We start from the raw sequence: 26,266 nt of genomic DNA, 5'->3' as shown, positions 1-26,266 counted from the left end.
CTTCCTTTTTACTCCTGATTTTTCCTGGAGTAGAACGACGAGGTATTAAACTGTTTCTCTCCCCACTGCGATCTCTGTTGCAGTTTGGGCAGTTTTTTACAAACATGGTGTGACGCAAGCTCATGCCTGGTCACCAGTACCGTGATTGTAATTCTTCCAGAGAATCTTTCAGTTTAAGGTGTCTGAGACCCTCACCCATGTGTGCGTCTGCGATTAACAAGTTTCTCCTGTCCATGTTTGGAATCACTCTATCCCCCACTCCAGGGATTCGAGCAAAAGGGACGGAGTTTGCATCAGTTATGTATGAGTATTTTACTGGAAAGCCTTTAGGGAGTGGTTCTATCGAATCCTTTTCTGAAGCGCTGACAGCTTGTAATATTTCGCTGTCTATTTTTGTTTTTGACCGGGTGACGGCAGCTACGGAAGCCGTTTGCACAGCTGCCTTCGCGGCCTCATCAGCCAATGAATTCCCTGCAACGTGAACGCCATCACGTTGATGACTCAGTGTATGTATCACGTGAGTCTTTGGTAGTTCTTTTTGTAAAAGAACTACTTGTTCCCAGAGCATTTTATGCTTGATTGTGCCACCTTTCGCATCCTTGAAACCATTCTGAAGCCAGATCTGCAAGTATTCATTGTAAGACTGAACGCAATAATACGAATCGCACACTATGAGTGTGGGGAATTCTCGATCGGTATTTTCAAGCGCCATCTTGAACGCCAGTAGTTCAGCTCGCTGAGCTGTACAATCTCCTAAAGATTGTGTTTTAGTGATTGCTGGTTTAAATTTTCCTTCGTGCCAGCGACCTTTAACGATCGCGCACGCAGCACTGTAAGCTTGCTTACCCCCCCACTGCGGGTTGTGCTGATCCATCTGTATATATTATACAGCCGTAGTGGTCTAGAGGCAGAATTTCGGTCGGCGGAGGACATTCAAATTCATATTGGAGAAATTCTTGTGTTTTTAAGTAAGGATCAAATTCGTACGCCACGTCTGTTGCAGCAAGAGAATTAGCCCATTGTATCCATCTCGGATGGAGTGCTTTAGCATTTGGAATGCTTGCATTTGTTACCGCCTCTAAGGCTGGTATTGGTGTCACGATTATTATTCGTTTACCTTGTGCCAGGGCTCGTTCTTTTGCTATAGCTGTCTGTGTTGCCGTAAGAATTTTTTCCGTTGGGCTAAATTTCATTTCAGCCTTAGTGTACAAGTGTGATTTGAATGCAATTGGTACCTTTTCTCCCTCATTAGAGGTCAGGTATGTGAATCCGCATCTCCCTGGGATGACTCGAATCACAAGATTGCGTGTGTTATCACGTGTCTCTAATTTTGTTTTAATTAGCATGTCTGTTTGTAAGGATCTCAAAATTTCTGTGTGTATTTGAGTCCAATTGGATCTTTTAAAATCTGGTTTAATTAGATCATAAAGGGGTTTGACCCTTTTTGCGTAGTTTGCAATGTATGTTCTTCCGAAATTTAGGAAGCCTAGAATCGACTGTAAGTTTTTTAGTGTTCTAGGTGCTTGGAGTACGGCACATTTCTCTAGGAAATTGTCAGCCAGGCTTTTGCCTTCACTTGATAACTCATATCCTAAGAATAGGACTGTCAGATGGGCAATTCTGGATTTTTTAAAGTTGAATTTGTAACCCTCTGCAGCGAACCCAAGTATTATGGTGTTCACTCTTTTCAAGTGAGTCTCCAAGTCATCATCTGTTAAGTAAATGTCATCGACATAAGATAATGCTTCATCATCATATAGTTGAAGTAATTCTGTTACTCTCGCTGAGAATACCCCCGGGCTGTTCTTGTGCCCCTGGGCTAACCGACAGAATTGTTTTTGAGTGCCATTTACTGAGAATGCAGTTAAATATCTGCTCTCTGGTGCTATGTTTTGACAAAAGAATCCATTGGAGATGTCTAAGGTTGTTTTATATTTTTTGCGCACTATGTTATTCATTAGTGCAGCACTGTGTGAGTTTTGCACTGCAAAAGTTTTGCAACATGTGTTAAGGTGTCGGTAATCCAAAACTAGACGATATGAATTGTCTGGTTTGGAGACCGGAAACAAAGGGTTGTTCATTTGTGAGGTGCAAGTTTCAATCACCCCCTGGTATTCTAGCTGATCTAGTATTTCATTTACCTGTTTTTTAGCTTCTTGCTTAATTGGGTACTGCCTTTGTGCAGTAGGTTGTGATTTTAACTGGATTTTGTGAGGAGGGGAGTCCTCATCCCATCCTACATGATTTTTATATAAAGCAGGTGCTAGAGCCACTGCCCACTTTCTGGCAAGTGTGTATTTTTTATGAATTGGAATTAAATTTGAGAAGGCAGGCATAATTACTTCTTCGCCATGAGGGCACTCCCTGACAAACTCTGGTGGCCAGTCTTTTTCAGCTAGAAGGATGTCATAACCCTTGGAGAGGTTATCCCAAAATAGTCCCCTTATTTTCCTAGTCTTATCTCCCTCTATACGTAATGTTATCTCGTATATCTTGTGAGGTTTGCTAACCCTGGTGTCTGCAGTTTCCACTTGAAGATATTCATTCGTGTCCACTGTCTCCAGATGATTCATAAGGACTTTGCGAGCTATGCTCACTTCTGCTGCACTGTCTAGCATTGTCTGAGCCCACTCTCCGTTTTTCAGTTGTGTCCTCAGTATTCTCGGCATTGTTAACTACCTTGATACTGGCTACCTTCTTTTTTGGAAATTGTAATTTCTTTTTTAGCTGAGCAGGTTCCTTGTCTTTGGACTTGGTGTGCTCTTCTCTTTGTTCTGATCGTCCTCTTCTTTCCGATTTCTGCGAGGAAGTCTGAAAAGATTGAGAGGGACGTGTATCAATGTCTTGATATCTATCAGGCTTTTTTATATTATCCCTATTTCTAAGGTTATATCTTTTCCCAGAGGGGTCACTCTGGGGTGACCTGTGTCTTTGGTTCGGAGATTTCTCTCTTCGCCTAGGAGACCTTCCTCTGGACTGGAATTTCTTTTCTTTAGGATTGGATTGTTTGTTTCCATCCCAGTTCTTTTTTGGTGAATTATTATTAAAAAATATTTTTTCTGGACTTTCAGTCAGTTGCGGTTTTACTGGTATTCCACCTAAACTATCTCTGCCTAGTTCCTCATAGGATTTTTCTATGATTCTGGCAATTTCAGCTGGTTGGTCTGCTATATCTGTCTCTTTTAACCTCTGGCGGATCGCTACGTTTGCTGCTTCACCTTTTATGTTGGCTAATAATATAGCCGAGACCTGCTTGAAGTCTTTTAGTAATTTCATACCAAGAGTTAAAGCAGGTTCTGGACCGTATTCGTCTTGAATTTGTTTTAGCACATCTGGTATCACCGAAATGGATGGAACACCGTGCGTTTTTGTGTAGATGGAAGCAAAGACTGTACCCCAAGTGTCACAGTCCTCAATGTGTGGTGCGATTCCCATAGGAAGACAGATAGTCAGAATCCTGTGTTTTTCTAGCGGGGTGGTGTCAGGAAACACCGCCTCTATTTGGGTAATTTTCTGTGCCAACCAGAATGGTATTTGTTCCCGTTTAGCCGGTACTTTACCTAGGCAAGACTGGATGTTCTGTGGTGTAATTTTATTTGTGTTCCCCTGGTGAGGGGTCAGCTGTGGAAGTTTAATCGCTGGCTGAATTGTTGAAGTCCGCATCACATACTGTACTAATTGTCTATGAATTTTTATTAATTGTTTTAGCTGTGTTAACAGCTCTGCTACAGACATCCCATTGATGTCTGGGTGTGGTGTGTATCCGGCTAGGACCGGCCACGTTGCTCCTGGTCTACCTAAAGGACCGAGCCTGGTGATGTGATTGTTATGTTTTAGGGCGCCATCAAATAAGAGCAAATGCTCTTGGAATTTGAGTGGTACTTCCACCTCCTCGAAAGGAGTGTACTCATTAGGAGGTTCCTCTATTTTGTAATAGTGGAAGTACTTTGTTACAGCATTTGCTGCTGGAAAATGTATCCATGAATAATATACCTCTGTTTGCCGACATTCGTGTGCCTCAATTACGAATATGACTGTGCCACCTCTAGGTGTCAGTCCATTTTCTATAAGTTTCAGGGTTATAGATCTCCTTTTGATGACCGGGATGAGTATTATATCCTGGTCTGCTGCCTGCATGGTAGCATCAGCTGCTGCGAGTTCAGTTGCTAATCTAACTGCCTCTCTTTCTTCTTCATTGTCTGACATTTTACTGTCCTGAAGGTTATTTTGTTTGTTTGCAGATCAGGTTTCTTATGGAAACAAAGATTAGATGCACAATATTTTGGAACTGTTTATCCTTCAACGTTGACTATACCAAGAACCATACATAGGAGTTCCCTCCTGCGAGGTCTGGCGGATATAACCTTTCACCCACTCCAGACGTCTTTGGAGTATTTGGGAAAAGGGGTCTGAGTGAGAAAGCACGACTGAGTTACTCTAAATGTCTTACGTTAGTTTTATCGCCCTTTCCAAACGCGTTGGGCGCCATGTAGTGTAGTTCCTATCTTCCCAATAGGCTCTGCGCATTGGAATAATACCTACAGCAGTAAAGGCCTAGGCCAGACGTTAACTAGGTCTACTACTGTCGATACTAGACTTAAAGTTTTGGGTTTGCCAGCTTAGCTCAGAGTTCACTAGAAACTTTCTCGAATGTTCAAGGAAGACTTAACTTCCCTGATTAGACAAGAAGGGATTTAGTTTCTGACAACCATAGAACATGACAACTTTGCTCTCCCCTAATCAAGAGTCAATCTCGAGAGCCGTGTGAACAAAAGGCAAATTATTTTACTCAGTCAGTACGTGCATTCTTAGTCTCATCAGAATGTAGAGAAAAGGAAGAGGCGGGCGTGTTCAATAAAAAGGTGTTATTTATTGATCAGTCTCTTTTCTCATACAAGAGAAATGGATCGATATTATTGCAATACTTATAGTTAAGTAAAGTGCATACATTAAAAGCAATAGTATAAAATAATACTGTAAAAACATTGATATGGTTTCTAAGCCATAAGATGTTTTAAAATGAATAAAATATATTACATACACATATACATTTGACTAAACGTACTCAACTGGTGTTTCTAGATACGCCTACCCCGTGTACCTGACCTAAGTCTAATACGTGGGCGGGAATAGAAAGTTACAGTTTAAGTTAAGTTTGTTTTTGCCAAGTGAATAACTAAAGAATTCTCTGTGAGGGGTTATTCAGTTCTGTACCTGGAAGTTAGGATGAATGAGGAATGGTATCTCTCTCTCTGGTCTCGATATTCCAGGCGGCCTGCGAGGGCTGCCCAGAAACGCCGGTGCTGGATTCTCGGCAGGAGAAAGCAGCGCGTCTCTCAGCGCGTCAGAAAGGCGGGGCTGCTGCCAGCGGGGTCTGCTCTGCTCTTCGCTTCGGCAAGTATGGCTGCTCCGTCTCGTCACCACGCGTGTGTTTGCATATGGCAAGATCGGTAATATTTATACCTTTAAGGTGCCGAGATTGACGTAAGGATGGACATAGATACGTCAATAAAGATGTCATACGACTTGCTCGTTAGCACATTCTTTTACTAAAGTTCTCGGTGAAATCAAAACAATGGCCGCAGGGTTTTGCCCAGGTTGTCATAGGTTTGATTTGTTATGAGAACTCCGTATGCCTTATCAGGGGCTGGAGGAATATCGCTTGTCTAATTAGATCGCAAGCGTTATGACCTAATCAGATAACACGTTCCTGTGCCGTAGTGTGACTGCGTCAGATAACGGTATCTGCATCATGGGGGTTTTCTGCCTCATGGGCTGACTGCTAGTTAACTTGTTGGTTTGTTTAACTAGAATAGGGTCAGGAATAGGGGGATCGATTCAGGACCTATAGGAATACATGACACCCAAAAACTGTGATTACGCTCCAATCTCTATTTGCAATGTAACCTGTGGCCGCTGTGGTACTGCGCAAACACAAGTCCTATCCCACTGCTCGCCAACAATGTTAGAAATGACGGGGTTACCAATTATACAGGGGGTAGCATGGAGCAGAGCGGGCAGACCAAACTTCAGAGTACATGTGTGAAGCATTCACGCAGTACCCACATACGAAGCACCAGGCACACAACAAAAGAGACACAACACCGCTTCTGGTTGGAAAAAGAATAAGGTCTGTATTATCTCCAACCTGCGAAGGTAAAACACAATAACAGCAGTAATCACACCGGGGCGCCAACTGGCGCCAGAGCAAAGTATATCAGGGGGATTATGTACAAGGAAAAATGGGGAAAGTCAGAAAAGGTAAGTAGTCCATTAGTGTCCAGCTGAAATAAAAAGAATGTCAGGAAATGCATAAAACATAGGATCAGTATTGCAGGGCAACCTCAGACCTTCATCTTTGGCCTCACCTAGAAGTAAGCTGTAGGCGTAAACTAAAGCATTGGACATAAAATACACATTAGGTATGAAGGCATCTCCTGCATGGCATCTGCATCCACTGCAACAAAAGGAACATTGAGCATACAACATTACATCAGGCCGAGAAAGGCATATTCACATTTACCATGGGCACCAATAACTCTTTGGAGCATCCTGGGGCAAGTAAGTACACCATCAAATCAACACTAGGCGCAAAACCTTAACATCAGGCCTATACTTAACATCGGCTCCATCTCATAGTAAGAACACAGAAGCCTAACTTTGGCATTTATATGGGGCATCAACCGGAGCACCTGGGCTTAGGCACATTAGTATGTAGGTGTCACCATTATCTAGGGCCACATTCTTTATGGGCAACACATGGGCTACAGGCTACCTCAGGGATCTAAACAGTGGTAATGGGCAAAGTCCCAAAGGGAGGGGGGTCTCTAGATTCAATGTCCCCTTCCCACGGTGGCCCCTCTGTCACAGGGTACTCTAGGGTCTCACACAGGGGTAACTAGAGCAGTCTCCTCCTGTATCGTCTGGCCCTTCGTTGCAGGTGGCCACTGCCAGACCGGGCACCTGGAAGGCAACACTGTCCCTGGGGGCGGGCACCAACCCTGTGCCCCGACACCCCCCCCAACTCCAGCGCACGCCCCACTCACCGGCTCCTCCTTGTGGTCTGGGGCAGGCCGAGGGGGCCATCACTCTTTCGCAGCTCCCCTTGGTGATGTTCCGGCTGATCAGGTCCCTACCGGACGACCGCTGGTACGACCGCTCTCCCCTCCTCCCGGTGGGCCCTGCAGGCTCTTCCCAGCAGCTTCACCCGGGTCTTCTGTCTTCCGCGGCAGGTGGGGGCTCAGACCGGCGGGGTGGGCTGCGGCTCCGGTCGCTTTGGTTAACACGGGGCTCCCTCTTGGTCACGGGAGCCCCCGCAACACCTCCCTCAGGCTTCCTCTAGCTCCCGGCAACCTCTTCTGGCTGCCCGGCCCGCAGCCAGTCACTGCGCGGCCCTTAATGGGTGCGGCCGCTCTGGCCAATCCGTGCTGGTGGCGCGGCTGGTGACGTCACCGGCGCCCCAGCCACGTGATGCTGGCCTCTCCGGCTTCAGGGTCTAGCGCGGCTCTCTCCTCACTCCGGTGGCCCTCTCCTGGTACCTGGGGGCCGCCGCGACGACACACACAGCAGCGGAGGCCTCCCCAATGTAGCGCCGGGCCACGGGGGTGATTACAGCAGCTTACAACCGGTGCGAGGCAGCGCCAACACTCCCCGGGCTACAGCGGTGAGATTGGCAGCGATAAGGGGTAGGCTCCCTTTTCATAAGGCTCAAAAGCACGCCAAAATGCGGGGTAGGCACCCACGGCGCTATTCATGTCCACAGTTCCTTTTGGGGTCACACAATCCTCCCAACACGGTGCTCTGGGAAATAATAGCGCTTAGGGTGCACAAAGGCGCTTTGGGGGGCAGGAATATAGCACTTCCCCAGCGCTTCAAAGTTATAGCGCTTAACAGGCAGCTCCTCACAGCACAGCGCTTCCAAAGGGCCACAGCTTCACGAGGATAGCGCTTAACAGGTACACCGCTTGGCAGGCACACATCGCAAGGGGGGCGGACAGCTCCAGCAGCAGGCCCAGGGTAACTCTTCTCACCTCCTGGGGGGGTTCCAGTCCACTTCACTCCTTCCCTTTTTGGGCGCTTCTTCGAGCAGCGCTTGCGTGGTGCAAGGTCCCAACAGCTTCAGGGACCTAGGGGGGCCCTCCTGCTTCAGGGGCCCTGGGGACAGAGCAGTAGGCACTACTGGGCCAGGTCAGCAGGTGGTGGGGGCATCATGAAAACAGGGTGGTAGGCTTTCACCATCCCCACTGCAGCGTGGCCCACCTCTTACACAGCAGCCTGAACTCCTGAAGTGGGGCTTCACACGCCTTGGGAACAGTAGGGGGGTCCTAGATGGGTGCAGGGCCTAGCACACAGACACAAGTGGCGGTATCCCCTTGCAGCAGGTCCCCTCGCATTCCTGTCCCAGCTCTGTCTCTCCGCACATGGTGGCAGATCCCCCTTACTTATACCCTCCTCCCAGACAGTGCCGGAGCCTCGTAGAATTCTGTGGCAAACTGGTCTAAACTGGCTCAGGGGGAGGAGTAGAGCACCCTGGGTGCCAGGCTTCCCTCCAAAAGCTAGGGGTGGCTGGGTACCTAACAACTAGACTGCTAACCTCCTGCAGTCAGGTGGCACAACGTACAGCCATGGCAGCCATTTTAAATGCAAAACACAAATGCAGCATTTCACCAGGGTACATGTTTACAATGGGGTTAAATCAGTGCACACATTATTGCATGACATTTAACATTAACATGGCGTCTCACACCACACATGGCCTATTCAGTCACCTTTACCATGGGGGAGACATCTCAAATTAGGGGGGCAAAAAGCGAAACATTTTGGGGGAAAAGGGCCAAGTCCAACAACCAGTGTGAGGTGGCATGCATTTAACCAGCGTGAGGTGGCATGCATTTAACCAGCGTGAGGTGACATGCATTTAACCAGTGTTAGGTGGCATGCATTTAACCAGCATGAGGTGGCATGCATTTAACCAGCGTGAGGTGACATGCATTTAACCAGTGTGAGTGATATGCATTTAACCAGTGTGAGGTGGCATGCATTTAACCAGCTTGAGGTGGCATGCATTTAAACAGCGTGAGGTGACATTCATTTAACCAGTGTTAGGTGGCATGCATTTAACCAGCGTGAGGTGGCATGCATTGAACCAGTCTGAGGTTGCATGACTTTAACCAGCGAGAGATGGCATGCATTTAACCAGTGTGGGATGGCATGCATTTAACCAGAGTGAGGTGGCATGCATTTAACCAGCGTGAGGTGACATGCATTTAACCAGCGTTAGGTGGCATGCATTTAACCAGCGTGAGGTGACATGCATTTAACCAGTGTTAGGTGACATGCATTTAACCAGCGTGAGGTGGCATGCATTTAACCAGCGTGAGGTGACGTGCATTTAACCATTGTTAGGTGGCATGCATTTAACCAGCGTAAGGTGACATGCATGTAACCAGTGTTAGGTGGCATGCATTTAACCAGCGTGAGGTGGCATGCATTTAACCAGCGTGAGGTGACAAGCATTTAAACAGCGTGAGGTGGCATGACTTTAACCAGTGTGTGAAGGCATGCATTTTACCAGCGTCATGTGACATGCATTTAACACATTTAACCAGTGTGAAATGACATGCATTTAACTAGCGTGAGGTTGCATGACTTTAAGCAGCGTGAGATGGCATGACTTTAACGCATTTATCTAGCGAGAGATGGCATGCATTTAACCAGTGTGGGATGGCATGCATTGAACCAGTCTGAGGTTGCATGACTTTAACCAGCGAGAGATGGCATGCCTTTAACCAGGGTGAACCCGCGTGAACCAGCGAGGGCGGCCTGCCTCCCACCAGCAGACAGTGCGCGTGTGAACGCACATTCACGTTGCTTGGTCGTAAAACACAATACCCCACGATCAGTCCATACACATCATCAGCTGTCACCTGATGCCCGCTCTGTAAACTGAGCACTTCTTGCTCTGAAGAATAAGATGTGAGCAGAGGGCGTGGCCGCACGCATCCACATTAAAACCAAATTGTTTTATTACCAAGGAGCACCAATAACACGCCACCCTGTTTGTTTATTTGACTTTTTACAGAGTGAAAAGTGCACGCTGTATATTAAAATAATAAAAAGGTAATGCAATAGTGTATGCGAGCGAAGGAGATGAAGTAACACTCGCTGCATCAAAGGGAATTCCTGGAATCTGTTGACGCCAGGGCAGGAGTCACCGGAACGCCGCAGGCCGGGTTTTACGGGTTCCAGCTTTGCGTGTTTCCAGGCACCGCTCCTCCACAGCCCCTCTGGCCCCCACCCGGAGATCAGCAGCCTTCCAGCCCCAGCGGGGATCGGAGGTGGAATTAAAGCCCCTCGGACAGGGCGGCCGGGTTCACAAACACCTGGCGAGGCCCACCACAGGCCACACGAGCTCCTGAAGCCAGGGGCTCATTCATGCTTCACTTTAGCACCACTTAGACAGACTTGCCAACTCACACGCCGGTACCACCGTGTGACTCACGCTATCAACTCCCATCACACGGTCACACGGTGAGGAGCCGATGTGACACTGTGGCAAGGAAAATGAGCTGAAAACCACTGGGCCCGATTCACAGAACTAACTTAAGACAAAATCCTAAACTTACTACCATCTTGGTATTCACAGAAGGCACTTACTCATTTTGGTATTCACAGAAGGCACTTACTCATTTCGGTATTCACAGAAATTAGGAGTCCTAACTTTAGGACTCCTAAATGCCTTCTGTGAATACTAAGACTTAAGTTAGGATTTTGTCTTAAGTCTGACTTAAGACAAACTTAAGACAAAATCCTAACTTCTGTGAATACCATAAGTAGTAAGTGCATTCTGTGAATACCAAAATACTAGGGGCCTCATTTATGAAAAGTGACGCATCGCTGCGTGAAAACAGCGATGCGTCACTTTTCACTGCGCTCTCCCTGCGACATGATTGATGCGTCATATTTATAATATGACGCATCATGTCGCAAGGAGTTGCAGATACGTCAGTATTTCTGACGTATCTGTAGGCGCAAAAGTGACGCATTGCTGGAGTGTGTCACAAAAGTGACGCAACTCCAGCAATGCTTCCTTTCACATGGGGAAAGCCCCATGTGAAAGGGCTTGCGTCAGTCTTACGCCTGCTGTGAGGCAGGCGCAAGATTTTGACGCAACAGCATCCTAAAAGTGACGCAGTGAAATCTCATAGATTTCACTGCATCACTATTGCGAGGCTTTTTGCGGGTGAACGCCCCCTCTGCATACATTATACCTGACGCAGGTATAATGTAGCGCAGGGGTTTACAAAGTGACGCATCTGCTTAGATGCGTCACTTTGTAAATAGTGCGCATCAGGAGGCATGTTTTACGCCGCCGATGCGTCACAAAAAGTGACGCATAGGAAGCGCAAAACTCACGCACGAGGCCCTAGTAAGTTTAGGATTGAGTCCTAAGTTTATTCTGTGAATCGGGCCCACTGTGAATAGTGGACTTCCAGCTTTTCCGAGGCTTTGAACTGCCGATGGGAATTAAGGGTGGAAAACACCCCAGGACATCGGCGCTGGCCTTAGCAAACTTTTTTGTTTCTGTTTTTGGTGAAGGAGGCTTGGGGGTTAAAGTGCCTCTTGGGTACTTCTCGGCATTAGACTTCATTCCTTCCTCGCTCAGTGAGATTTTTGTTCAAGTTGGCAGGTATGCGTAAAGTAGTACCTGAGTGGCGCAGGGCTCTCCTACAGATTTATGAAGCCACGCAGAGTCACAGTGCGTGGCTTGAGGGCCCGCATAGATCATGAGTAAGGGGAGGCAGCACACATTGCTGCGTCACCTCACTCTGCGTCACGGAGGCGTTCCATGGGCGTTCTGGTGGGTTTTCCCTCGCAACACTTATGGAATTTGATGCTGCCCCAGATTCAAAAAGTGATGTAAACCTGGGGAAGCGTCAAATCCATACGCCGCCCGAGGTGAGGCGTAATGAGGAGAAATACGATTTTTCCTCTTTCCATGTGTGCTGCATTCTGCAGCACACTTAGAAAGAGGAAAACCACTCTTAGGATTGTTTCTGTGCAGGAAGGTGCCCCTGAACCTGACTGCAACAGAGGCACCCTTGCACCAGGGCGGGGGGCAAAGGACAGAAATGCATCGTATTGCTTACATTTATGACAAAGTCAGTAGGCCTGACCTACCTATTGTGAAATGCATATGTTAATGACAATAGGCTTTTAAGGATGGATTGTTATTACACTGTGCTAAACCTGGCTAGTATTTTGTTACCTGCAATTTCACGATCACCATGGTAGACAAGGGTTTTGGAGCTGCTGAACCACCCGAACAAACCGTGCGGACAGAACATATACACAACAATAATCATTATTACGCTCCCTTAGGAGAGATGGTACTTTCCTTTGGCATCTGTAAATGTGTATACATTTGTACTTTTATGGCTGTGTGCCTAACGGTCGCTGTGTGAAAAATTTACACTCAGTGCACTAGGCCCATAGCCATTATCATTGGCTTGTCACCATAACAAGCTAATGATAAAGCCTACAGGCAAGGTTAGTAATTTAAAACATGATAAAGGCCGTAGGCCTGGCCTTTTGATTGTGAAAAGCATATGTTAAAGTCAATAGCTATTTAAGGGTAGATTGTTATCACTCTTAAAGTGTACTGATAGGTATTGTCTTACATGGCATCTCACAGATTGCCATAGCAAGCAGAGTTTTGGTGCTGGTTACCCCCTCAGACAAACTGTGGGAATATAGGATTTTCACTGTCATAATCTTTGTTATCCTTCTAGTGATTGCATTTTGCTTTGCCGTCTGTAGTTTTGTATATGATGTGATCTATGACTGCCTGCTTGATACGCCCTTTGTGGGAAAGCTTAAGCTCTGTACAAGAGGCCTCAGTTGGTTACTGTAGCAAGCCACTGACAACAGCTACAGGCCTGATTGGTACATCAGGTAAGAATATTTCAGATGCCGCAGGTCTGATCTGTTTATCATGAGAAGTAATGTTAACTGCATTAGGCTCGACATACTGAGGGGAGATTTGCACTGTAATAATTCTTGCTACAACCTATTCTTTGCCGCCTGTCAGAATCTTGCAATAAAAAAATCATTAAATAAAACATATATATATATATATATATATATATATATATATATATATATATAAAACATCCACAGTATCCCAAAATGTAAAGAAAAATCCTGTGGGATTTGAATGCTGTATGAGATGTAAAGCTTGCACAGGGAGTAAGAATTGTGTAAACATTAAAGTACCAAACAGTAAGAGATTGTTTGCAATCAAAGGAACCTTTGACTGCAACACTGAATATTGTGTGTACTGCCTAATATGTCCTTGTCAAAAGTACTATATAGGCAGTACAATACACAGAGCAAAGAAATGAGTGTTGGAGCACAAAAGAGCAATTCGTAACAATAATGAACAATATCCAGTTGCTCGTCATTTTAAATCTTTCCATGGCCAAAATGACAAACGTTTGGCACATGTCGTTTTGGATGCGGTAACACCACAGGTTGGAGGAGGTGACAGACAGCATCAACTGAGAATTTTGGAGTCTAAATATATCATAGACTTTGAAACCTTACATCCTGTGGGTTTGAACTCAAGTGAAGAGTTAGTTGTACGCTTGGGTTGATCCAATGGAGTATTGAATCCTAAGAGCTGTAACTGTGAGAATAGGAGATCTATGATTTTTTTTGTGTTATGAAGTAGGAGAATTTTTAGGGTTTAAATTGTACATATGAAACAAATTGTAAATTGTTTTTTAAGATAAGGTATTTTTTTGATATTTCTTTCAACATTATAATTTATATGTTTTTTTATTTTTCTTTATTTGTAAATAGGACCAAGATTGCGTGAGGAATAATCGTAACAAGAGAAGAATCAGATACAAGGTGTAAATTAGATTTCTTATTTTTTTGCTGACACTAAATTCCCTGTACTCCTATATGGTATATGTTGCTGTGCCCACTGGGGCAGGACTGCAATTTAAGCAAGTTTTGTAATGAAACAAGGGTGTTGTCTATTACCCATGCAATTAGGTTCCCAATTCATTAGAACAGAGATACGAGCAAGAGTTGCTGAGGGGCTCTATTGTTTCAATTATTTTGGATATCATTTAATACAATGGGCACATAAACTGTGAGAGTGAATCGTATTTCTGTATATTTATTATGTACTTGCAATTGATTGGTCCTTTTATCAAAGATTTTACAAATATGTAATTGTGAAGGACTTTATTTATATCCATGAGGTGGTATTAATGAGGGAACATGCACCCGCAAATCAAATAATGATTGTATCAGAAGTATTTTGTTTAGATACAGCATTAATGTTACTTAAATGGAATGTTTAATGTTGGTTACATTTGTAAAATGTAAACACCATTACAAAATGTCATCCATGAATCTTGTTGCGAACATGAGCTTGGTCCTCTTTTCATATACCTATATACATATACATACCTATGTAAAAGGAAGCTGGACGATTCTTGCTTCACCGTGACCAAGCCGTAACTGGCGAAACGCGTCGGTAGGAAGCTTTCGCTTTTGCAATAAACTAAATTAAGCATCTTGAGGTGTCCTGCGCTATTATCTCTGGAAGAAGAAGTTACGCTGATTTATTTGCAAGGGTAGCCGGTACCCGCGCAGGACCGCCGCACTTTAGAAGCCAGGAACCAACAGAAACAAGTGTATGGGGATGTATATATATATATATATATATATATATATATATATATACATATATATATATCCAAGCAAGTCCTGCCCGTCCCTCCTCGTCAAGGAACAGTTGCACACAGCTCGCAGGCACGGACCTCAGAAAATCTCCTCCAGCAAATAAAAGAACCTCCACACAAAAATATGTGGTGAAGCAGTGCAGAGTATTTATTTCGGCATAGAATAACACAGGCAAGTGCCCTCCATGACGCGTGTCTCTCCTCGTGGGAGCTTGTTCACATGATGGGTCCATTGGCTATGACGTCATTTAAAGTGATCTAAGGTGAGTAAAGTGCACGAATAGCCTTAGAAACAAGGCTCAATGTTTTCCACACACAGAGCAAAAAGGCAATAGCGAAGAAATGCACAATGGTAATAACGTTCTGAATAGACATACTGAATAATCAAATGTAATAGTCTGTACACAGTGCAACTAAATAATACACATATTATAATAATTGAACTCTGCCTTGCCATTGGAAAGTCTGAATGCCATTTACACTCTGCTTACATCCATGAGTGTACTACTTGGGGTAATGGTTGAGGCGACACCAGTCATAGGCTCTTTTGCCCTGTGAATGATGGCATTTTCTGAACAACATGTATATCTAACTGAAAATGAGTACACTTCAGTGTCAGGGCTATTTGGCTAGTCCTTTAATTTTCAATTTACTCCTTTCATTTTCTCCTTTTATAGTTCTGCTTTCATTTCTTTGCTTCTCTTTTTAATGTTTCTTAAGAGGATAATAGAGCTCTCCAGGAAGTGGTAAGGGGTCACTTGCTTGCTGCTCATTTCATCTGCAGTGCGCTGTATTCCATATGGATGCCTCCTCTAAACTAAGAGGCGATAATGGAATGCTGTTGTACATGTGGTATCATTGTTATACCCTTCCACTGCTATATTTAGTGTCATTTACCTTCCATGGTTAGACAGCAGCATGGTTTCCTTTTCTACTTGTATTTTTTCATTCATCTTGCATATGCTGTTGCATGTGTGTGTTTTATTGCGGTTGTGTCAGAGGGTGAATTAAGAATGAATCAGTGGATGGATGAATGGATGTGTGAGTGCAAAGGGGGCGTGGCTTGGCCACCGACTGGAATGGACGTGTGAGCACGGAGCTCCGTGCCCACCTCTGTTATCATCCTGATTGACCTTGCCCTGATGTCCCTGGCAGGTCAGAAATATTTACCAGTCTCGGCGTGGACCTTGTGGGTCCGCTCAGGACGACGAGAATAGCCCAGCAGCAACATCGTCGTGGACCGCCGGAGGGCTCCCTGCACGGCGCCGGCCATTTTCCTGCGGCCTGCACGGCCGGATTCATCACAGGCCTCGAGTAGACGGGTGGCCGAACCGGAGTGAGGGTCTGCCGGCTCCATTGTGTGGCAGAGGCCGGAGCTCCAGGGGCCGACCTGGGTGGTTGTCACCAGAGGTGTTGCGGGCCCTCTTACACTCGGGGGCCTGGACGGTGCCTGCCTAGGGACGCGGCTGAGGAGGCGTGGCTGCTCCCCTGGCAGTGGAGCTGCACTGGGAGGATCGCTTTGGGGCCTGCGGACTTCCATCATCGCGGGGACCCGGCGGACCGAGGACTTTGGAGACCGATGCATGCGGTCGGGGTGGTGCGGAGCCCCGTGCTTCTGAGGGCTGAGGTGCTGGATCGGGTCCCTGGCCGGGCTGGCGGAAGTCCTGGACTGCCTCTGACTGGGCCCAAGCACCGGGGAGGTGCCTGCTGACTGGAAGCGCCTGCGGGGTGCGAGCGACAGGGGAGTACTGGCATTAGCGTTATCGCAGACCGCCCGAGGGCTCCTGAGGTGGCGCCGCCCGTTTTCCGCGTCCCCGAACTCGGGTGAACAGGGGACCGACCTAGGGTGAGGGCCTACCGGCTGCATCTGGCGGCGGGAATCAGAGCTCTGACGGCGGCCCTGGAACTCCGGGACCGGAGTTAGGGGGGGCCCTGGTGACCCCGGGGACCCCAGCAGACCCTTGTCGGGGTGGGCTGGGGAGGCACAGAGGTAGCAGGGATGTGCCGTACCCCCTTCTGCTGACCCTCTCTGGATGACGCACGCAATCTGCGCCGCTGCCCCGGCAGTGCGACCTGTGGCTTCGCCGGGAAGGGAGCAGGGATAGCGGACAATCTTCTCACGAGGAGCGCCGGGAGGCCACAGATTCAGGACGGCTGGTGGGACGCCCCTCTTTACCTGGTCTTGCCGCCTGGCGATCCAGAAATCACTGACTTTGCGGGGCTGGGTTCCTCCGTGACCACGAGTGGCCGAACTTACTTGCCCGAGGGGTAGGTCGGAGCCCAACACTACATCAGAGCTAAGGCATTGCGGAGTGGATAGACCTGGCAGTGCCGCTGGTGCATCTGGCTTGCATTTGCTTTGCTCCTGAGGGCGGCTGAGCGACCTGGAATCATCCGGTGACATCCATTCAGGGGTGCACGGGGGCACTGACCGGCCCCTGACGGAACTGCTAGGTGCTTCGCAGGACCCTTGGGACGGCGGCGGGGCATCCACCCCTGGGAGTAACACCACTGCCCCCTGCGGCGGGACACGCGAGATACCGGCACCGGCAGATGCTCCTGGTGGAACCTTCTTGGGGACCTCCTCACACACACGGGGACTGCTCACTGTGAGACGACTGGCGCAATGGGGAAGCAGCGTCCGAAACAGGGCCCAACGCCTCCTGACCCTGCAGTGGATTTACCGGGCGCCCAGGAACTTGAATCATCCGGTGACACCGCAGCGGGCCTTCAACAACGCCAGATGGACCGCATCCTGAAGGCCATAACTGACACAAGAAACGCCCTCCACCATGACATCACCCAAGTGTCCACTAGCCTGGGGCTATTGCGGGCAGATCATGGGAAGTTAGCGGACCGAGTCAAACAAACTGAAGATAGGCTGGTATCGCTGGAGCCTGCCCAAAAGACGACGGAGGCTGCCCTGGGAGATTTACAGAAGAGTATACAGATACTGGAAAAGAGGGCTGAAGATGCAGAGGGACGCAACCGGCGTAACAACATACGCGTGGTGGGTCTGCCGGGGAAAGTTGAGGAGCCTGACATGGTGGGCTACTTGGATAACTGGCTACGGGTGGTGGTAGCACCCGAAGGGCTTACGCAATTTTACACACTGGAGCGAGCTCACCGTGTCCCGGGCCGTCCCCCTGCACCTGGCCGACCCCCTCGACCAGTTGTCGCGCGCCTTCTACACTTCAGGGACAGGGACATTGTATTACAGAGGGCTCGGTCAATGGGTCCTTACCAAGTGGATAATGCCAGAGTGTCCATTTACCCCGATTACTCCTTTGAGGTCCAGCGGCAGCGCTCCTCCTACTTAGCAGTCAAGAAGGCCCTGCGAGATGAAGGTATCCGCTACTCCCTCTTGTTTCCAGCCCGACTATGGATTATGGTAGATGGCAAATCCTCCTTCTATGATACCCCTGAGGAGGTATGGAACTGGTTGGAGTCTTATAAGGCCGGGACAGACACCCACTTGCTGAGCGTGGAGAAGCAGGACATCGCATCGCGACCTAGACGGAGCAGGCGGAGCAGGAGACAGCCGGCAGCTGGTCGAGTGCCTTCTGTGTCGCAAACCGAATTGGAACGCAAGGAGGCCCTCAGAGCGGTCTCCACCATCTCCAGAGCGGTGACATCTACATCTGCAGCGGACTCGGGTTCCCACAGAGGGTCGGTGGGTGCGACATCAGAGGGCTCAGGAGGCGATGACCAGACACTACCCCATGTCACTCCAGGGACTGCAGATGGCCTTTTGGACGAATGACTCCTGTACCTTTCTTGTAGTGGTATAGTAAATGAATGAGTGCTTCACAGTGCGGGGCGGTGGGTAGAATGTTCAGCCTACGCTCATGGTGGCTTACTCGGTTGGTGGTAACCATGCTTCTAAGGGGTGATGTTGTCGTTGGTGGGGCGGGAGGTGCTACGTGCATATTGTGGTGATGGCGAATTGTTAGGAAGAGCTGGAGGTGCTTAGTATATATTCACATTGACTGGTTCAGAAAGGGGGACATCAGGAGAGTTATTTGGGAGGTTGGGTTACATACTTGCAATAGATTCATAGTCCGAATTGTTGTGGTTCTGCTCCCCCTCTCACTCACACAGGTTGTGAGACTCTGGTAGCTACCAGAGACTTTCTTTAATTGGAATTTTGAATTTGGATGGGTTTCTGCGGTTTGGTACCCGTTCTGGGGGCGGGTGGGGAGTGGGCTGGTTGGGCTGTTTTGGAGTTTCAGGGGTATGTCAGTGCGCCTGGGGATTTGTTGCAGTTTCGAATAGCATGTGTAACTTTAAATGGCGACCCTACTTGAATTGAAATGTTTAACCTGGAATGTGCGGGGACTGAATTCCATGTTGAAACGACACAAAGTGCATGCCTATCTTGTCCGCAGGGGGATCCAAGTGGCCTTTCTCCAAGAAACGCATATTGACCAATCTGAGGGGCGAGCCTTGCAGCACAGATGGCGGTGCCAACTGTTCTATACTACCTACTCTGCATTTGCACGGGGCGTTCTGGTTTGGGTGAGGGCGGGAATACCTTTTCAGCCCTTGACAACAATGGTAGACCCTGATGGGAGGTTTGTGGCTGTGCAGGGCCGGCTGGATGGGAGAGATTTGACGCTCTGTAGTGTTTATGCCCCGAATATAGAGCAGACTGCCTTTTTTGCACGATTGTCTGGGAAATTAGCAACAGATTTGGCTGGCGCGATCCTGCTTGGCGGAGACTTTAATTCTGTTGTAGATGTGGAACTAGATAGATCACACCCACCACTAGCCCAGTCCACAGTTCACAGAATAGCGAAGGGGAGAGGGGATTGGCAGGATACGTGGGGTTTGGTTGATGCATGGCGTGTGCAACACCCTGCTGAGAAAGATTATTCCTTCTATTCCCCTCCCCATGACCTGCATGTCAGGCTGGATAGTATTTTAAGTTCCCCGGATGTGCAGGGTTTGGTTTGCCATAGCGAGTATTTGGCGAGGACGATCTCGGACCACAATCCCTGCCTGGTGGTTGTCCAGTGGGCCCGGCAACGACAGGCTATTCCCACTTGGCGTTTAAACCCCCTGGCGTTGGAGGACTCGGTCTTTATGGCGGCAGTGCAGGACGGCGTGGAGCGCTACTTTGCTGAGAATGAGAGAACGGCGTCGAGTAGGGCCCTTGAATGGGATGCCTTTAAGGCGGTAATTAGAGGGGTTTGTATCTCCTCGACAGCGGGGGCTCGCAAGACTCTTCTCCGTGATCTTGCGCAGAGTGAAGACCAATTGCGTTCCGCGGAGCGGGCTAGCCATGCGGATTCCGGATCACCCGGGGCAGTTTTAGCTGCCCGTGAGGAGGTTGCAACACAGATGGAAAAGCTCCGTTGCTTCGACCATAAGGAATATCTCGTTCGGGGTCTCACGCTGAGCGAGATAAGGTGGGCTCCCTGCTGGCTTGGCTAGCTAATCCTGCGGCCCGGGGCACTCCGATCCTGACCCTGACTACTGTGGAGGGTCAATCGGTCTATTCACAGAAAGAAATTAATTATCAATTCTTTGTTTACTATGAGCGGCTTTATAAGAGTGCGTTGCCTGACGTGACTGAGGGGCTTGATGATTTTCTAGGTGCAGCTCAGTTGCCGCGCCTTGATCCAGCCAAAGTGGAAGGACTAGGGGTAGGGAGATCTCAGTAAGGGAGATTCGTATAGCAATTAAGCAAATGGCTCGCCGTAAAACACCTGGCGCAGATGGTTTGCCGATTGAGTTCTATGCAGCCTATGTCGATATCTTGGCCCCGAGATTGCAAGCTGTTTATAAGGAGGCTTGGGACACTGGTGTCCTGCCTGCAACCGCCCGGGAGGCCATTATAATACCCTTATTAAAGCGTGGGGGTTATGCTGGCTCTCGTTCGGCCTATCGACCATTATCCATGCTTACGGTTGACTACAAGATTTTAAGCGGGATCCTCGCGTCGCGACTCCTCGGTCATATGCGAGGCCTGGTCCACCCGGATCAGGCGGGCTTCATTCCCCAAAGCACTACCGCGACGTGTGTACGCCGACTTCTCCGGATCATGGGGGGCGATTTCGGGGGCTACCAGAGGCCACTGTGCTCTCGATTGACATTGAAAAGGCCTTTGACAGTGTGGAGTGGCCCTACCTGTTTCGCGTTTTGGAGGCGTTCGGTTTGGGAGCCCGGTTTGTAAAATGGACTGCTTTGCTCTATAATGCGGCCACAGCCAGAGTGAAAACCGGACCCACAATATCGAAGGCATATCGGGTCGGCTGCTGGACGCGCCAGGGGTGCTCACTGTCCCCCTTGCTGTTCGTATTAGCCATCGAGCCATTGGCGTCTCATGCTCGAACAGGGCGGGCGTATGAGGGCCTGATGTTGAGGGGCGAGACCCATTATATTTCACTTTACGCAGATGACCTGCGGATTTTTTTGGCGGATACTAACGACTCGCTTCGAGAAGCTGAACTCCTCCTCCATGATTTTGGCAGTATTTCGGGATTGACAGTCAACTGGGGGAAGAGCTGCCTCTTCCCGATAACCCCGAGAGAACATACACCCCAGATGGAGGGGAACCTTCGGTGGGCGCTCCATTGTCTCCCGTACTTGGGTACACATATTTATCATGCCCAGCTAGATTTGCTGGAGGGCAATGTGAATAGAGCGATCAGGAACCTGCAGAGTAGTATGGGATTTTGACGTACCTTGCCTTTATCGGTGGCGGGAAGGGTGGCTCTGCTGAAAATGGTTGCACTTCCCCGCCTATTGTATTTTTTCAGCGCGCTGCCGGTTTGGATACCGGCGTCTTTCTTCCGCAGACTTCGATCACTGACTACTGGGTTTGTCTGGGGCTCGGGCAGGCGTCAGGTCGCTTTGACTACCCTGATGCGTCCCAGGACGGATAGCGGATTAGCAGTCCCTGATTTTGAATGGTACTACCTGGCGGCACAGTTACAATGGCTTACTCAAGCAGTGGCTCGGGAGTTTATGGGCCCGGAGGGGCCACAGGGCAGACTGATTCCCAGACATATTATCTCCTTTATAGTGCTAGGTCAGAAGATTGACTTAGATCACCTCACTCTTGAGGAACGCACGCTCCGTCTCTGCTGGCTCCGAAGCCACAAACGGTCGGGTATCACTCGTCCATATGCTCCGGAAATTCCCTTAGGGATGTGTACGGCTCTTCCACACGGCGGTGACTGGTCAGCTTTGGCTGTTTGGGAGGATCTCAGGCTGCACATGATTGGAGATCTGTATGGGGATTGGGCTCTGCCGACTTTTCGGGTGTTGCAGAACAATTATGACATCCCAAGAGGGGATTATTTGCTGCATGCCGCTTTAGTGGCTAGTATTCAGAAACAATGGAATATGGGGCTTTCTGAGCCGCCGACCTCTCTAGGGTACCAGTATGTGGTCATGGCGGCTGGTACCTTCCAGGCCGTTACCTGCCTTTATAAGAGACTCTCCACGGAAACCTTATTACCTTTGGATGGTCTGCGAGGTAAATGGGAATTGGACATCGGAAAACCCATCCCTGAGACGACATGGCCCCAGCTGGTTTGACGCGCCTGGAAGGGCACCTGGAACGCTCGCTTTCAATTAGTCCAGTTTTTTACTCTACATCGGGCGTATTTAACGCCTGTTAAGATCCTGCAATACTTTGGTGGCGCTACATCGCACTGCCCGAGATGCAGGGCTGACGGAGCCGATTTCTCCCATATGTTCTGGTCATGCGCTGGCTTAAATGACTATTGGAAGGCGGTGGTGGATTGTTTAAATGCTGTCACAGGCCGGCGGATAGAGGTGGACATGGGGACCTGCTTGCTACTCTGGTTCCCACATACCCCCCGAACGAAAATTACCAGCAAATTTTATGACTTAGGTTTAATTTTGGCCAAGAGGGAACTCACCATGCACTGGAAATCGAACCTGGGCCCTAGTTATCCTAGATGGAAAGCGACCCTGTTGCGCTGGGCTCGAGCCAAGGGCACACTCCGACTGCAGCAGGCTAGGCACTTAGATAATGACACACTTCTAGAAGCGGCTAGAGCGTGGGAGGCATTGGTGACAGCGCTCCAGCGTTTAGCAGATAACTCAAGTGAGGAGGAGGAGGACATAGCATAGGCGTTGGCACTCTGGTGGGATGGATGTTGCTGAAGGGAGACAGGATGATGATAGTACCCCGGGCGTAGTTAGAAAGCCATCCCCTATACCATATCAGGCACAAAGGGAGTTCATGATACGTAGAGAGTTTCCATAGTTACTGTGTTTGTATATATTAATTGTGGGCGCACTGACAGGGGTGGGGGGCAGGGAGGGGGGGGGGAGGGTTCTAGGATTTTTCTTTTCCTTGTTTAGGGGCATGAGTATCCATGGATGCTGTGTGAATTGTTGCTAACGCGACCTGAGATGATTTGAAATGTGATGCTCCTTTTGTTCTTTCACAAATACCAATAAAATATATTTACAAAAAAAACAAGCATTTGCAATGCAATAGGTCTCGCATTTACGCTTGTTTGAGCTATTGGCGTTGCAAATAACAATGTCTTTTATTTTTGTTTTCGTTTTAAAAACATAAATAAAAGGCATTGTCATTTACAATGCCAATAGCTTAAACTCGCATAAATGTGAGATCTATTGCATTGCAAATGCGTGTTATATAAACGTTTTCACTTTCGAGCAACTCAGAAGAAAAATAAAAACCAGGCGCACAAGAAAACACAGCTTAACATTTTACCTCTGTCTGTGGATGCTCATCAACTGTGGCGAGATAAGATTTAAAGGCCTTTTATTACAGAAAAAGAGTTCGTGCAAGAATGCTGACGTGAGCTAGAAACCACAGAGCCAATAGCAAGCCATGGGCGGAAGTGAATCACCAGGTTAACTTTCTGAAAGTCACCAAGATGTCTTTCGCATAGCCAGCCAGTCAGCTGTGCTGTCTGATAAACGGCGACCTTTGTGTCACACAACATCCTATATAGAAAACACAGCCATGATCTAATAAAAATCAAAAGACGATGCAGGCATTCAAAAGCCCACCAGTAACATTAGTCACCGCACAAGAAAATTGCTACATTAATAAAGTAATCGGTTATTGTTGTTTGTGAGCTAGGAATGTAATAAAAATAAAAATTAACCCTGGCTAAAAGCATAAAAAGTCAACATTTTGTAGATGCCGGTGTCTTTTACTCTGCATCATCTTGGAAACTGCTGAACCTTTTAGTGTAGATTCTGCAGCAACTATGACAGTATTGCCCAGAAACAACTTTGCCTTTAAAATATGCAAGTTACAGCAGAAACAAGGCCAGAAGTGCTGCGCGCGCTCGCCACAGCGAGCGATCTGTTTTCCTAATTGAAAACAGATGTCGCCGTGCGGGTAACGCAACAGGAAGGAGGGGGCCGCTCATGGAAGCTTTTATCAGCGCCGCACGCCTCTCTGCAGACTCCCTTGCATTCCAGAGAGGCGCGCGACGCGATCCGATCCTTTCCTGCCATGCTGTGGAGACAAGACCTGGCCGCGCGCACAACGTTATCCTATGGAGAAACGCTGCACGCGGCCAGGTCTTGTCTCACTTCGTCGGTCTCAGACTGCTGAGACGACGACTATAGTTCTCGCTTGCGAGAACGCGCTTTTAGCGCGTTCGTCGTAGGCGAGACCTAAAAAGGATGTACGAGTGCAAAGATGAGTTTCAGAGTGCATGTACGATGACGTATTGAGTGCCAAAACCATCAGTGACACTTTTATTTATAAACAAGACCTACTGGCATTGCCAATGCTTGTTATATTATCTGTGTGACTGTATACAGACTGCAGGAATTCGTTTGGGCTGGCTAAAATGCAACACATCAAGGGCCAGATGTAGGTAATTCATATTTACCGACTCTTAAATACCGAATTTTACAGATTCGGTATTTAAGAGTCGGTAAATATGAAGGGGGGAGATGTAGGTATTACAGATTCGGTAAATACCGAATCTTTAAGATTCGGTATTTACCGATTCTGTAAATACCGAATCGGTATTGCCCATTGATTCCTATGGGCCTTGAAGCCCATAGGAATCAATGGGCAATACCGATTCTGTAATTACAGAATCGGTAAATACCGATTTTAGCAAGGGTGCAGGGGGTGTCACTTTGACACCCTCTAGCACCCCAAAGACGGGCATGTTTGCCATGTGGCACACAGACATGCCCTAAGGGCATGTCTGTCTGTCACATGGCTAGGTGTGCATGAACACATGTGCATGCACACCTGGAATCGGTATTGTACCACCCAATTGGATTGGGTGGTAAAATACCGATTCTGTTAGGCCTTAGGGACTCTGAAGAGTCCCACCTACATCTGGAAGGTACCGAATCGGTAAAAATACCGATTCGGTATTTTACAGATTCTGTAAATTTACCGATTCGGTAAATTTACAGAATCTGTAAAATCTGGCCCCCTACATCTCAAGATGCCAAATACCGGTCGGAAACGGCCGAATTCGGCCGTTTCCGACCGGTATTTGCCACCTACATCGGGCCCCAAGTTATCCTATTAAAACTATTATAACTCCTATTTCACCCACTCTTTCGTCTGAACATGGATATTATGTAAGCATTCAAAAACATTTGCTCCTTTTCCTTTTTAAAGTATGTGAAAGTCAAAAATGTTTCCCTCGTTTTTGTTGTTTCCTGTTAAAGTGTCTGTAATATAACAATGGAGTTGCCGACTCAGCATATATGCCTCGATTTTGAGTTATATTTTTGTACTGTGTTCTTTAAATTCTATTTGATACATGCTCTCATGATCGGTTTGTGTCACAAGCAGTTTAACACATGTTTGAAGTTGTGCACAGTTGTGGAATTCAAACTCCACAAGTTATTTTTCTTTCTGTCTAGCATGCAATTTGATTGTGTGGTGAAAGGCAAAACTGATATTCATTTTATTTACTGTAGCCTTCCGCCGTTGTCAAAGTAGTCCCAGTAATGATTCTGAATGTTACTGTTATTCTGCTCCATTCTTAGGCCTTATGCGAATGACAGGAGGGAATTCTGACTTTGTATCATTGAAATACATCTGATTAAGTGTACATAGTTATGCATTGATTCATAGTAGGCCAGCTACGAGTACATCTCTCTTTCTGCAAGGCGGGCACTTGCTTCATTGCTTCCACAGGGTGTGAATGTGCAGACAGCAGCCCTGTGTTTGTGTACAGCAGTCATGGCGCCTTTGTAAAGGTGCTGGCTCCTTCAGACCTGTGGTGTCTGTGGGCCCGATTCACAAAAGTAATCTGAGCCAAAACACTAACTTTAAAACTTTCGGTATTTTACTACTACTAAATGCCTTTTGTGAATACCAAAAGTCGCAAAGTTAGGATTTTTCTCAGTTTAGTAGTACTTTACTACTACCAAATGCCTTTTGTGAATACCAAAAGTCGTAAAGTTAGGATTTTTCTCAATTTTACCGATTCGGTAAATATACCGATTCTGTAATTTTCAGCCCCCTACATCTGAAAACCCTAATACCGGTCGGAAACGGC

At 47.7% G+C, this 26,266-nt stretch overlaps 1 long non-coding RNA gene across 1 annotated transcript in view; it reads left to right on the top strand.

Moving 5' to 3' along the window:
* LOC144774517 (uncharacterized) overlaps positions 1–26,266 on the top strand; it is a 268,418-nt gene that overhangs the window by 233,958 nt on the left and 8,194 nt on the right. The window contains exon 2 of the long non-coding RNA XR_013600367.1: positions 13,864–13,914. This is a non-coding gene — a long non-coding RNA (uncharacterized LOC144774517). The remainder of the gene's footprint in view (positions 1–13,863; positions 13,915–26,266) is intronic.

The sequence above is a fragment of the Lissotriton helveticus genome, chromosome 1_1, assembly GCF_964261635.1.
Source record: "Lissotriton helveticus chromosome 1_1, aLisHel1.1, whole genome shotgun sequence".
Taxonomy (NCBI): domain Eukaryota; kingdom Metazoa; phylum Chordata; class Amphibia; order Caudata; family Salamandridae; genus Lissotriton; species Lissotriton helveticus.
This window is presented reverse-complemented; position numbering and strand designations above follow the sequence as displayed.